This window comes from Ascaphus truei, chromosome 1 (genome assembly GCF_040206685.1).
Source record: "Ascaphus truei isolate aAscTru1 chromosome 1, aAscTru1.hap1, whole genome shotgun sequence".
Classification (NCBI taxonomy): domain Eukaryota; kingdom Metazoa; phylum Chordata; class Amphibia; order Anura; family Ascaphidae; genus Ascaphus; species Ascaphus truei.
In genome coordinates this window covers 172,275,180-172,288,161 of record NC_134483.1, presented here as the reverse complement: position 1 = coordinate 172,288,161, position 12,982 = coordinate 172,275,180, and the positions used below count along the sequence as shown (strand labels likewise).

At 45.4% G+C, this 12,982-nt stretch overlaps 1 protein-coding gene across 1 annotated transcript in view; it reads left to right on the top strand.

The window, feature by feature from the left end:
• The window catches only part of TRPM6 (transient receptor potential cation channel subfamily M member 6), a 227,257-nt gene that overhangs the window by 26,783 nt on the left and 187,492 nt on the right, over window positions 1-12,982 (top strand). The gene's annotated exons all lie outside the window — the stretch shown is intronic.

The window sequence follows — 12,982 nt, the reverse complement described above, 5'->3', positions numbered from 1 at the left end:
GGAGTAATGGCGCCCCTCCTGACTCACCTTCTGACTCACCCAGAAGTGCTGCCCCGTCGGATCCTGTTGCTGTGAAGATGATCCTGTCCAGAGGTCTGATGCTGACAGCTTCGGAGCCCCCAACGACCCGTCGCAGTTTTTGGATCAGCGGCCATCTTCCCTCCTTCCCCCCAGGCTGACTGGGACCCTCCGAGTAAAGGCGCGGATCCTCTGGGCACGCCTCCGTTCGGCTCTCTGGCAGCCCACAGGATGGCAGCCTCTCCTCCCCTCCCGGGTCCCTCCCCTTCCGGGTCCCTCCCCCTCGCTTACAGCATCTCGCGAGGTTGCGGGCTGGGCCGCGGGGCTGGGGGTTCGGGGGGTGGGCGGCGGGGGGGCTGGGCTCGGGATGGCCCACATCCAGAGGAAACGGTGCCCACTGCAAGGCCGTGGAGGCACAACGGAACTGTGTCCAAACATCACAATAGTTATAAATAAAGAAAGTTACTAGTGGGCGGGGGGGGGGGGGGAGGGGGGGATGCATAAGAAGCATATATCCTGAAACTAAAATTATTATCAGAAGGGGGGTGGGATGGTGCAGACAGGATAACAAATACAGATGTAGTATCTGAGGCCCTCCCCATGGGATACCTATGCTATACGAAAGACCCGCCCCATCCCCCCTCCCTTAAGCATACCCCCTCCCTTAAGCATACCATATCTAGGACAGAAATAGATACACAGCCAGGAGGATTAATAGGGAATTAGCGATAAACAGGATCTGAAGGGAGTTTTCCATGCTGAGGCCTCTTGAAAACCAGGGGCAGGGGTGATGATGCCAAAGGGGGTTAGGATTAGCCATAATTAGAGATAAGGTTATGAGGGGTGCAGAGGCTTAACATAGAGTTAAGGGTATGGTCATACCAGAGTTAAAGAGGAGGTTTCGAGCTAGGTTTTTTCAATCACCCCTACACATTTAATCCTACCTTGTTGAATTCATTCTCACTTTGTCGTTTGAGTGAGGTGTTTATAAATATTCTACTTTTAAGTTATCTACAAAAGTTATTAATGGATGTACTGCTGGTACAAGTTAACATAAATATTGTTTAGAGATGCGCTGATGGGGACTACCCCCGCTGTAGGCGTCTCCAACTTCGACCCAATCCCCTGAGATGGGCCATGTTCAAGTCCCTAGGAGGCTGGTCCCTCGGGACACAGATCAATCCAACGTTGCGGATGATCTGTTGAGCCATACCTATGGACATAAGGTCCCCACTCGGGCTGCCCCAAGTGGGTTCCTGCTAAACATGTATATATTTACCAACAGCATTACACTGTTGAAACTGACAATGCTATTCTTATTTTTTTTGTGTTACTTGTTTCCCCGTCCTCCCCCACCCTCACGTGTCACCCCCCCTCGCCCTGGCCCATCCCCCCCTTTCCCTACCTTCGCGGAGAGAGGAACCGCCATCATGGATCCTCTTGGAGCCTCTATCTCCACATCACCAGTCAACCCAACAGATGGAGATCCCGGCCCCACACCTGTTATCATTAGATGGCCCTTAACATTATCTCACATAACGTAAAAGATCTCAATAGCCCCATCAAACGCAAATTGGCATTTACAGAATATAAGAGAAGAGGTGCTGACATATTGATGCTCCAAGAGACTCACTTTAGTGATAAGAGTGCCCCCCGCTATATGGATAAACAATACTCTCAGTTCTACCTCTACTCGGCCCCCGAAAAAAAGAAGGGAATAGCTATACTTTTCCACAATAAGATCCCCTTTTTCGCTAAAACAGTAAAAAAGGATAAAGAAGGTCGCTACATTATCCTGGCAGGCTTCATACATGAGCAACCTATCACCTTAGCGGCCGTGTATGCTCCCTGCGAGAAGGATGCACAATTTTTTGACACCTTCTTCCAAACCCTACACATGGGCACATGGTCATATAATCATAGCAGGGGATTTCAACATAGCCCTTCAGCCACCATTAGATAGATCCAGCACCCCTAAAGAGAATAACAAAAGAGAGCGGCTCGCCCTAACCTCTGGCCTCCGGATAAACCATCTGACAGATATTTGGAGAGAGTTACACCCACTAGATAGGGATTATACATTTTACTCCCATCCTCACAACTCGTACAGTAGAATCAACTACTTCTTCGTCTCTAGTAGACTGGCCCCGTTGGTCGCCCGAGCAGACATCCACGATATTTCGTGGTCTGACCATGCACCTATAGAGCTAAGGTGTAACCAAATTAAACATGACAGGCTTGGAGCAAACTGGAAACTAAATGAATCCCTTTTAAAAATACCTGACATATGCGAACACATTGGTAAGGAAATAGACCAATTCTTTGAAATCAACACAGGCTCCGTGGAATCTCAGTTGGTTCTCTGGGAGGCTCACAAGGCGACCCTCAGAGGTACATTGATAGTGTCGCAGCGAGACGCAAGTGGGAAAGGGATGCTAAAATTATCACCCTTCAGTCTAAATTAAGCTCCCTGTCTGAGAGACATAAAAAAAATCCAGACCCGCAGGCTCTCGAGGATTTGAAAGATACTAAGATTGAATTAAATATGCTTTTGACATCCAGGGCAGACAATTCTCTATGTTGGTCCAAGAGGAAATTTTACAAGAGGGCTAACAGGCCAGATACGATGCTGTCCCGACTGCTACGTAACAGACAGTCCAACTATAATATTCAAGCAATTAGACTGAAATCAGGCCCCACCTCGGCCAACCCTAAAATTATAGTTGACGAATTTGGTAAATTCTATGAGTCTCTTTACAACGGGGAGAAAGTGCCACACACCCCAAAAACGAGTAAGACCCTTGGAGATTTCCTGGCAAACTCGAATCTGGCAAAGCTCACTGAGGCGGACAGAGATAGTCTGGGTGCTGATTTCACTATTGAGGAAATAACCACCGTGATAAAAGAATTAAAACCTTCAAAGGCCCCTGGCCCAGACGCCTTTTCGGGGCTTTACTATAAAAAGTTTTGCAAAGTACTTGCCCCAAGACTGCTCCACATGTTTAACGCGATCTTAGCAGGAGCCCCAATCCCCGGAGAGATGCTTCGGGCGTCTATTTCACTAATTCATTAATCAGGCAAAGATCCGCTGGAATGCAAAAGCTATAGACCAATTTCCCTGATCAATACTGATATCAAAATATACGCCAAGCTTTTGGCCAATAGACTAAGTCAGATCTTGCCCAGACTGATACATCCAGATCAAGTCGGATTTATTAAAGGTAGACAAGAAGCGGATAACACCCGACGAATCATTGATCTGATAGAATTGGCTAATAAAGGAAAATCACAAAATATGATCTTACGTCTGGATGCAGAAAAAGCATTTGACAGGATTGACTGGCCGTATTTAAAAGAGACGCTCGGGGCATTTGGATTCGGAGATAGGGTGAGTGAAGCAATTATGGCACTTTACTCAAGTCCTACTGCTAGGGTCATACACCAGGGCTTTCCATCTGCCCAATTCCAAATTAAAAGCGGCACGAGACAGGGGTGCCCGTAATCCCCCCTCCTGTTTGCCCTCTGTATGGAACCCCTAGCAGCGCAGATACGTGGCTGTCCAGATATAGTAGGGGTATATATTTGCTCACAATCCCACAAAGCAGCTCTATATGCTGACGACATTCTATTATTATTATTATCATGGCCCCTCACCTCCCTGCCAAATCTCTTCAACTTGCTAGACAAATTTACTAAAATATCTGGATTCAAAATCAACCAATCTAAATCGGAAGCCAGTCTCCCCAGGGAGGTTGAAAAGCTACTAAAGCTCAATTTTGATTTTAATTGTAAACAGAACCAGATTAAATACTTGTGAGTCCATATTACCAGAGACATCAGGGACATTTATAAGGCAAATTATCCCCCCCTAATTCGATCTCTAAAAGCTGACCTAAAGTGGTCCTCCCAAAGAATCTCTTGGATAGGCAGGATACAAAGTATCAAAATGAATCTCCTCCCCCGCATCCTTTACCTATTCCAAACGTTACCGGTGCCACTGAGACTGAAAGACCTACTCTCGCTTCAGTCTGATATCTCCAAGTTTATCTGGGGAGGCACAAAACCGAGAGTAAACAAACTAATTATGAAGAGACCCCCTGCTGCAGGGGGCTTAGCGGTACCTTGCCTGTGGTCCTACTACAAAGCGGCGCAATTAAGCCAAATTGTTCAATGGCATTCCAACCCTGCATTGAAAAGATGGGTGGATCTAGAAAGGGCAATTTGCACCCCAATAGAGCTGAAATCCTTGATTTGGCTCCCCAAAAAAGCACGCACAGGTGCTGACATACCGCTTTCCTCTGTGACCAACTCGCTGACAATATGGAACGCGTCAAAGCACAGTCACTCCCTTATCACTAAAAATTCCCTGATGTTTTTCCCCTCCGACTTTGCTCCAGGCCTGCAGTACGGTAGTACCTCTAGTTGGATAAAGGCCGGTTATATGCGCCTCAGGGATCTGGAGGGAATTCGTAAAAAAATTAAATCATTCGAACATATTAGATCTGAAAAGAATATTCCCCACTCTGAATTTTTTAAATACCTCCAGGTCCAAGCATTTTATAATAAATTAGCCCCTTACCCAGCACTGACTAATTTTGAAAAGCTCTGTCTGGTAGAATCAGACACTTCGGGACTCACATCGCAGTTATACGGGGAGGTGGACGGTTCTGATGACCCCGAGCAGAGACACCCGAGATACAGATCCCAGTGGGAGTCCGACCTAGGAGGATCCCTAGAAGACGAGGACTGGAATAAAATATATCTGGCAGCTGCCAAAAGCTCAATTTGCGCTACACTTAAGGAGAATGCATATAAGGTCCTAATGAGATGGTACCACACCCCGCTAAAATTATCAAGGTATGGGCTGGGACTCTCCCCACTGTGCCCTCGACAGTGTGGAGAGTCAGCTGACCTGTTACATATGCTGTGGTCCTGCCCACGGATCGCCCGTCTATGGGAAGAAATTCGAGATTGGACTCAGAGGATCTTGGGCCTCCCGATTCATCTAGACCCATGGCTGTTCTTGTTGAACAGACCACTAGAAGGGCTCTCAAGAGCAAGCAATAAACTAATTGGGCATCTTGCCCTAGCGACCCGGTGCGAGATTGCAGCAGTATGGAAACTTAATGAAACTCCATCCATCCCCAAGATTCGAAACAGAATTTGGTTTGTCTGCCAGATGAAAAAGTTAACGAGTCTGGTTAATGACACTGGCATCAACTATCTAAAAATCTGGATACCTTGGCTAGCCCAAACAGACATCCCCGGGGTGGAGCGCGACACAATATGGCATTGATAGTTTGAGGTGCATTCTCCTTTGGTGGGTAAAGACCTTATTCCACTTCCACACAGAGGCCTCAGGTGCCACGTTCAACTAGACAAAAATGATCCTCGATAACAATGATGTGAAGATAGGCTCCAATAAACAGTCTTCAGAAACTCCATCCGTATTCCTATCATCCCACCCCCCCCCTCCCCCTATCAGCAGTCCCACCACTACCATCCTTCTCCCTCCTGTGTCACCTCCTACCCCCCTCACCCGGTAAATTGTTATGTATGATATTCAAATACTCAAACGGCTTACCCACCGAGAATTTGGTGTTGTCTGAGTCAGTCTTGTCTTTTGTTTTCTCGTCGTCACCCCTAGTGCAATGTATCAGTTCTACATTTTAGCTGAATTTTATTCTAATTGCTTATATCAGTGTCATGTTATACTTTGTTCCTGTACCTTACCTCAATAAAAATACAAGTTATAAAAAAAAAAAAAAAAAAATAGTAGAGTCACTCCCTTATCACTACGGGAGACCCTTGGAAGGTTTGAGGAGCCATATTCTCCGCTATAGCACACTCAAACTAGAAGCTTTAATAGGGAGTGGTTTTTCTTCTCGGGACAGGTCATGGACATTGACACCTGATCCCTTATAAAAATATTTTTAGATTATCAATAAAAGGGTTTTATTTGCACTACACCCATCTTACATACTCACACCACGAGTGCATTCAGTAGGGCACCTTTCTATATTTATACACCGAGTTTGCCTTTGGCCCTACATTGCACCTTAGTGTACTCTATCTTGTTCTCATTTCATAGGCTGATGCGGACATCTTTTTCCCTTCCCCATACCCCCTCTACTCAACAAGATAATAACAATACTTAAATAATTTTCCAAAAGAACATAAACTGCGACGTGTACAACGGCGCAGTGCATAACCCATACATCTCTCATACATTAACTTTTATGAATATTTTCCCAAAAGTTAAAAAAAAAACTGTGACGTGCACCACGGTGTAGTGCATTACCTATACATATGTATTGACCTAAAGGCATGACGTCATACATACATCTCAAACTATATTTGCACAGAAAAAAACTTTTGGGGGGAGGTTGGGTGGGGGTTTAGTCCTCCTCCTCAGGGCCGTCAATGATGGAATAGTGTTTGAGCAGGCTATGAATCAGCCTGCGATAGTCCTGTACCGACATCCTCTTCTTTCCCTTGGTCAAACGTTCCCTGGCACATAGCAAAACGTCCATGAAACAACACATTAGACGCCAAGTGGTTTCGATTGTGTCTTCTGTGTGTGTTCCTGAAAACAGTCCGTAGAATACCGAATAGTACGTAGTGTACTTCCTCTGTATACAATCCCTTAGTTCAGAGTCCAGAGCTCGCAACAAGGCCCGCGCAAAGGGGCAGTTCCAGAAGAGGTAAAGAGCAGTTTCCTCCACTGAGTTGCACCTGGGCAGTGCTTCACAAGGCTAAGTCTACTTTCATACTTCTCGGCCCTCACGGGGAGTCCTCTGTGTATGGCCCGCCATGCAATGTCCTTATGCTTGTTCGTTAGTCCTTTCGATGGCACATTCCTCCAAACCGTTTCAAAAGTGTTGGGGTTGAGTCCTGGCACCGACTCTATGATGTCATTTGCCCTGATCATTTTGTAAATGAATTTGGGCTTCCACAGATCTGGTTTTACTCCCTCCAGTTTGTTCTGTCTCACAAACTTCCTCACGTCTTTGTAGAACCAGGGCATGTGCCAGTTGTAAGGGATGGAGCTGTCCCACTTGTCCCACCCCAGTGCTCTCCAGTGCGGCAGGACTAGGAAGCAGGCCATAGAGTAGTCATAAGAGTCCTTGTCGCAGTCTCTCAGGGTGATTCGCATGCAGTTACTTATAAAGAAAGCACGCAGCATAGTAGGGATGTCAGGAATTCCTTTACCCCCCTTGTGCGGCTCCCTGTACATCACTTTGCGTTGCCTCTTTCCATCCTGGCTCCCCAGAGGAAGCGGAACACTGCCATGGAGATTTTTTCCCTCTATGGTAAGGGTCTGAGGCGCCACGGTCCAAATTTTGGCGTCACTTTGAAGATGGGGGGGTGCAACAGCCACAGGCTGGGGAGATGTGTTATAGGGGGAGGGGCTGCAGCCTCTTGGAGGGTGGGAGGGGCTGCAGTGGGGGGTAGGGAGGGGGAGGAGGGAGGCAGAGGGAAGGAGAGGGGTGGGGAAGGGAGGGGGTTGCGGAAGCAATGGGTATGGGGGAGTGCTGCTGCAGGGATGGGGGGGAGGGGGTGGGATCGGGCTGATGCTGAAGGAACAACAGGCTTGGGAGCTACAGCGGTCACTGCTTTGGTGGCCTCCTTTCGTCTTTGTTCCCTCTGATGCTTACCACTCTTTGCCTTCACAGGTTGGGTTGCGGAGGTCTTCTTGGCTGCCACCTGAGTTTTTGCCAGGGCGGCGCCCGGCTTTGCGCCTTTCGCCGTGACCTCTGCATAGCTCCTGACTCTCAGCTCGCATTCCTGAAACATATGTGTTGTCATTCCGCACAGGTCGGAAGTTTTCTGGCGAGGACAATCCTTGGTGTCATGCCCGGTGTTTTTACACTTCCTGCAGGTACCAAGGGTGTATTGTTTCCACTGGTGCCCCAGGTTCCCGCAATTCCTGCAGGTCTGGGGCTGGTCAGGGTAAAAAACCCTTCCTAAGCAACCCGCAAGTGAAAAGCTGGGGAGGGGGGAGGAGGTGTTGCAACTGGTCCGTTGCATCTGGGTCTGGACACAAGCGCACGACCATGCTCCACTTTCCCACACAGAACCCCAACTTGCCCCTGATCCGACTCGGCTCCTTCACCACGGTGCAAAAGCACTTCCAGGGATGTGGGGGTTTCTCACCATTACAGTGATCCTCTTCTCGGCCCTCTGGATGGGGCAGTTCACGTCGAACTGGGAGAAGGGGAGCTCCAGTTTCAGGGTCTGGAAAGCCTCCCAATACCGCCGGCAGACACCTGCTGTGGTGAGGGATAGAATATATAAGGGCGCTAAATATTAATCTATAATGCTCTAGGTGGGACGTAATTACATAGATTTACAACAAATGTCTGCAGCTTAGGTAGATGGTGGGAGATTCTCAGTTCCCCAAAAACAAAATATTGGAAAGGAAATAGCATGAACCTTAGTGCATGAAATTGGTGTATTAATATAGAAGAGGCAAATAGTGCCAAGGATCCCAAGGACACAACAATTATATGTAAAAAACACAAATTTTATTAAAATGTACTAAAAAACTAAAATAGATAATAAATTTAAAGTAACACCAAAGTGAATAACTTGGTGTACCTACACTGTGTTCAAGCTCAAACTCAAAACTAAAACAACAATTACAAAAAACCTCAAAACTATATCTCAATTCTCAGACCATACTGGTATTGCTGGTATTGCAGAATATGGAAAAGGGAAAAAAAGAATATAATTTCCAGCATATACTAACGTGCCTGAGAAGGGAATAGTAGTTATAATCAAACAATAAAATGCATTTGCAAAAAAGTTGCTGTGCTACAATTACACTCTAAACCCCCAAAGACAAGTGTTGTTACACATATTAACCTACAGTATTCCTAAGGAAACAATATATATTCTCCACCACTACCCAGGAGTGGATTAACCCTTTATAGAGCAGATAAATTGTTCCAACGTAGGTGATGAGTTGATAAATCGAATGTAGGGTTTTCTGGTAGTATGTTAATTTGTATGTTGTTAGTTTAAAGTTCTTTAAATAGTCTCTGATTTAGTCTCTGATGTATATCAGCAGAGTGTTTGACAACAGTCTTACCCTTTTGTTGCAGTCTTGCTGGATCTCTCACATCCACAGTGATGTGTTTGTGTCTGCATACACTCACAGTATTTGAAGTGCTTGTTGAGACCCTCCTGTTTATTGAATTTGCTGTGGTGCAGATTATTCGCTCACCTTCTCAGTTGTCTGGTTTAGTTGTTAGAGCAGCACAGTTCCCAGTCTGCTGTAAAGTGTCACAGCTCCCTGCTCTGGTCGTTAGAACAGTACAGCTCTCATTGTCCAGTGACACGACCACCGCTATCTGATCTGCGGTCTCGCAGGGTTAACCTACGGCGTGTGCTGTCACTCTCCAGACTTACTGCCGCCACGTGGATTGTGCTCTCATTCACACTGTTCACAATGCTTCTCCTGCTCTGGCATCCACCCGGTTTTGATTTTGGCGCAAAAAAACACCTCCGGTCAAACAGGTTGTGGGTCTTCACGCGTCCAGGTGTTCTAATTGCTCTCACCCTACGCGTTTCACCAATTGATTGGCTTCATCAGGGGTGCTGGGTTCATCACCTGCTGTGGTGAAATTGACAAAAAACAGGCCACCCCTGAGGTCCTGGATTCTCAGGATCTCGTCCGGAGTAAAGCCTGCTTTACTCAGCAGCTCCTTGGCAAAGATCACGGTGTCAAATAGGGGGCACTGTCCGTTAACCTCCCTCAGCTGCATCACCACGTCTGCCTCATCCAAGGTTCCAGACTGGGGACCCTCCTGTTGCTGCTGCTCCCAGCTCCAGGGTTGGAGCTGGGGCTGCTGATGTTGGTGCTGGCAGTGGGGTTAAGGCTGCTGGGGGGGGGAGGGGGTTTGCACATTACCTGGGTTGCTGGAGCTGGTAGCTGCTGGGCCTCCTCCGTTGATCTCCTGGCTGCTGGTGAGGTAGTCGCCAGGGGTGCTGTGTGCTTCGTCTTCCTCAGAGCTTTGCGGGGGGTTGTCCCTGCAGGCTTCTTGGAGGTTTCCATCCTCTCTTCTCCAGTCTGGGGGGCCGCTGTTGCCATCCTTCTCATCGCAAGGGGTAGGTCTTCGTCGTTCCTCGTAGGGTCCTAGCTAGATGCTGTGATCGTAGCCAGGGGTTCCTTCCACTTGGTCCTGAATTGCCCAAAGATCGGGTGCGTCACCCCAATAGCAGCATGCAGCTTAAGCCCGGAGGCAATGCTGTAAGGCCGAGCTTCCGGACCATCTCTCTTTCTCGTATTCCTGGATCGTCCTGAGATCAGGTGCGTCACCCAAATAGCAGCATGTAGCTTAAGCCCGAAGGCAATGCTACAAGGCTGAGGTGACGGACCATCACTCTCCTGAACCCGACACTGTTTCGACCTTTAGGGTCTCATCAGTGTGATGCTGGTTATACTGGCTTTGCAATTTGAAGCTTTTGACAGGCATCCACCACACATTATTTAAGTTATGGTGGGTAAAAAGTGACAAAAAAACCTCCACCATAAAGCATATAACAAATGGAAATATTACTGTATGCTGATTTGCATGTCGTAGACAGGTCTGCAACCCTGCCTTTCACCATTATCACCCAGCATACAGTGCTCCACTGTAGCAAGAGATTCTGGGAAATTACATGCAAATGAGCACACAGTGCCACCTTTTGCCTCAAATACATTTTGACATGGATCCCTATTAGTTTATGCTTGCTGCATTGCACATCTTTTCAGCACAGCCTGGGTTAAGATGTATAGCGAGTAACCCTACCCACAGATAGCTGTTTCCACCTTTTGGGTCTCATCAGTGTGTGTTTGTGTGTGTGTGTGTGTGTGTGTGTGTGTGTGTGTGTGTGTGTGTTTATATATATAATGTGTGCGTGTGTTTTTTTGTTAATGTTGCCAATTTAGAGAGTTTGTAGGGCTTTTTAATTTGATATTTCACTTTTTTTTATAATGTTGCAATCTTGAGATAGCAAACTTCAAAATCATAGACTTGATTGAAATTAGGATGGTTGTCATTTCCCTCCTAAAAGTCCATTGGATGAAGTATGAGTAATACATGCTTATTGTAGCATTTCTAATGATGAATGAAAAGAAAAAAAAGAACAGGATGTTATACAGTATATTTTTTAGATTACTTCAATCTTATGTGACTTTTCTTTTTTGACCCACTATATTCGACTGCTACTTAAAGAATTAGGCAATCCAAGCATCTTTAAAAAACAACAAATCCATTTTTTTGTTTGTTTTAATATATGCAGCCTTTGATTACCTTTATTGAAAACGAATTACCTAAGCTGCCGATCGATTAGTTCTCCCATGATCGATTTGCAAAATCCTGGTTCCTGCTTCCCAAGGTTCACTAAATGGCTGCCTTTCAGTTTCAAATCAATCCTGCAGTCAGTGTAACTCAGCAGCTACAATGCATTCTTATATTACAAAGGTAACAGTATCTATTGTTACAGTTTGCAGCTCAAACTGCTGGGAATATTGGCAACAGATGATCACAAACAGGAAAGTGTTACAAAGATCTTGCACTGCTGGGAGGTGGGCTAAACCTGCTGTAGAAATCAAAAAGTGCTCAGTATATTAAAAATAATTAAAAATGGCAAAAGTTGAATTTTTAAATAAGAAAAGGTAGTAAGTATTATCTAATACTACAGAACTGATTTGTTTAAAAAAAGAAAACTCCACACGTAGGATATTGCTTGGATTTCTAGTTTCAATTGTTTTTTTCAACCATTAAAAAAAGAGATCATTATAAAGGCCACTAAACTGAGACCGACTTACATTACAATACTGTAAGTGATATGACTTCCAGCATGAAGCTATTGAGGGTGTGGAAGGAAGAGTAAGACTATCTTCCACTGGGTGGCAGAGCTTCACATTACACACATTGAACACAACAGCAGACAGGGAATACAGTATGTCCTTGGCTTTAAGATTAGTCGTGTCCTATTCCTGGATGCAGTATGAGATCAGGTGGTGTGATCACAGTAAGTTGTTAAAGTGTCACGTTACCATTAATTTCTTATATTCACAACCAGAGCAAGTGAAACACAGTAGAACTACTTTTTCTAAGTCACTTTGACCACTGACCGCAGGGTAACAGTGGAAGCTGATCTTGTACAGTATGTACAGCAACCGCTAGTGCAAAACTGTTTTGTCATTTTAGGAGGCCTGAGACTCTTGTACCTAGTTTCTGCCTCCTGTGATACAGTACTTACCAGCAATTAATTTAGCTGCATGCAACACTATCCCTTTACGGACCAATAGCTTTTATAGTCATAGGTTTACAAAGCCATGACTGCCTTATACATTAATTTCATTAAAATGCGGTCATACAGGTAGGGCCAATCTATCAACGCAAGTTTGGTAAAGTAAAGCTTTCTCAATTGGAAAGGAACAGTGGCCTAAAATAAAAATGACTATAAATGGGGAGCTTTTTTGGGGAATGCTGGCTGCGAATAGAGGACATTGCTGTTCTAAAAAAAAAATGTTTTAATTTTTTTTTTATTAATCTGTGTTGCAGAAACAGCATCAGTTTACTTACATTAAACAATCCAATTGCATTCAGGGTAATATTTGCTAAGCAGGGTTACTCCATGTAAGAGTCTGTAACCCCTTTCATGCGGCTTCATAAATATGACTCCTTGTGGCCCATTTTAATGAATGGGCTGTAATGTGGTCACTGTCCGGATGTTGTTGCCTGGAATAACACAACTTAGTAGACATGGCTCTCAATGTCTTATTTGAACTTGATAAATCAGATGCTGTTTCTTATCTAGTTTGGATGTAAGGAAGTTAATACTATTTGGCAATAGAAATGCTTCTGCAAAATGTTACTGTTTTGCTGGTGCTGACCTGTCTGAAAGAATGTTTTTTTTTTCTTTAAAAAAAAAAAAGAAAACCCTATTTTGGAGAATTTAAGTT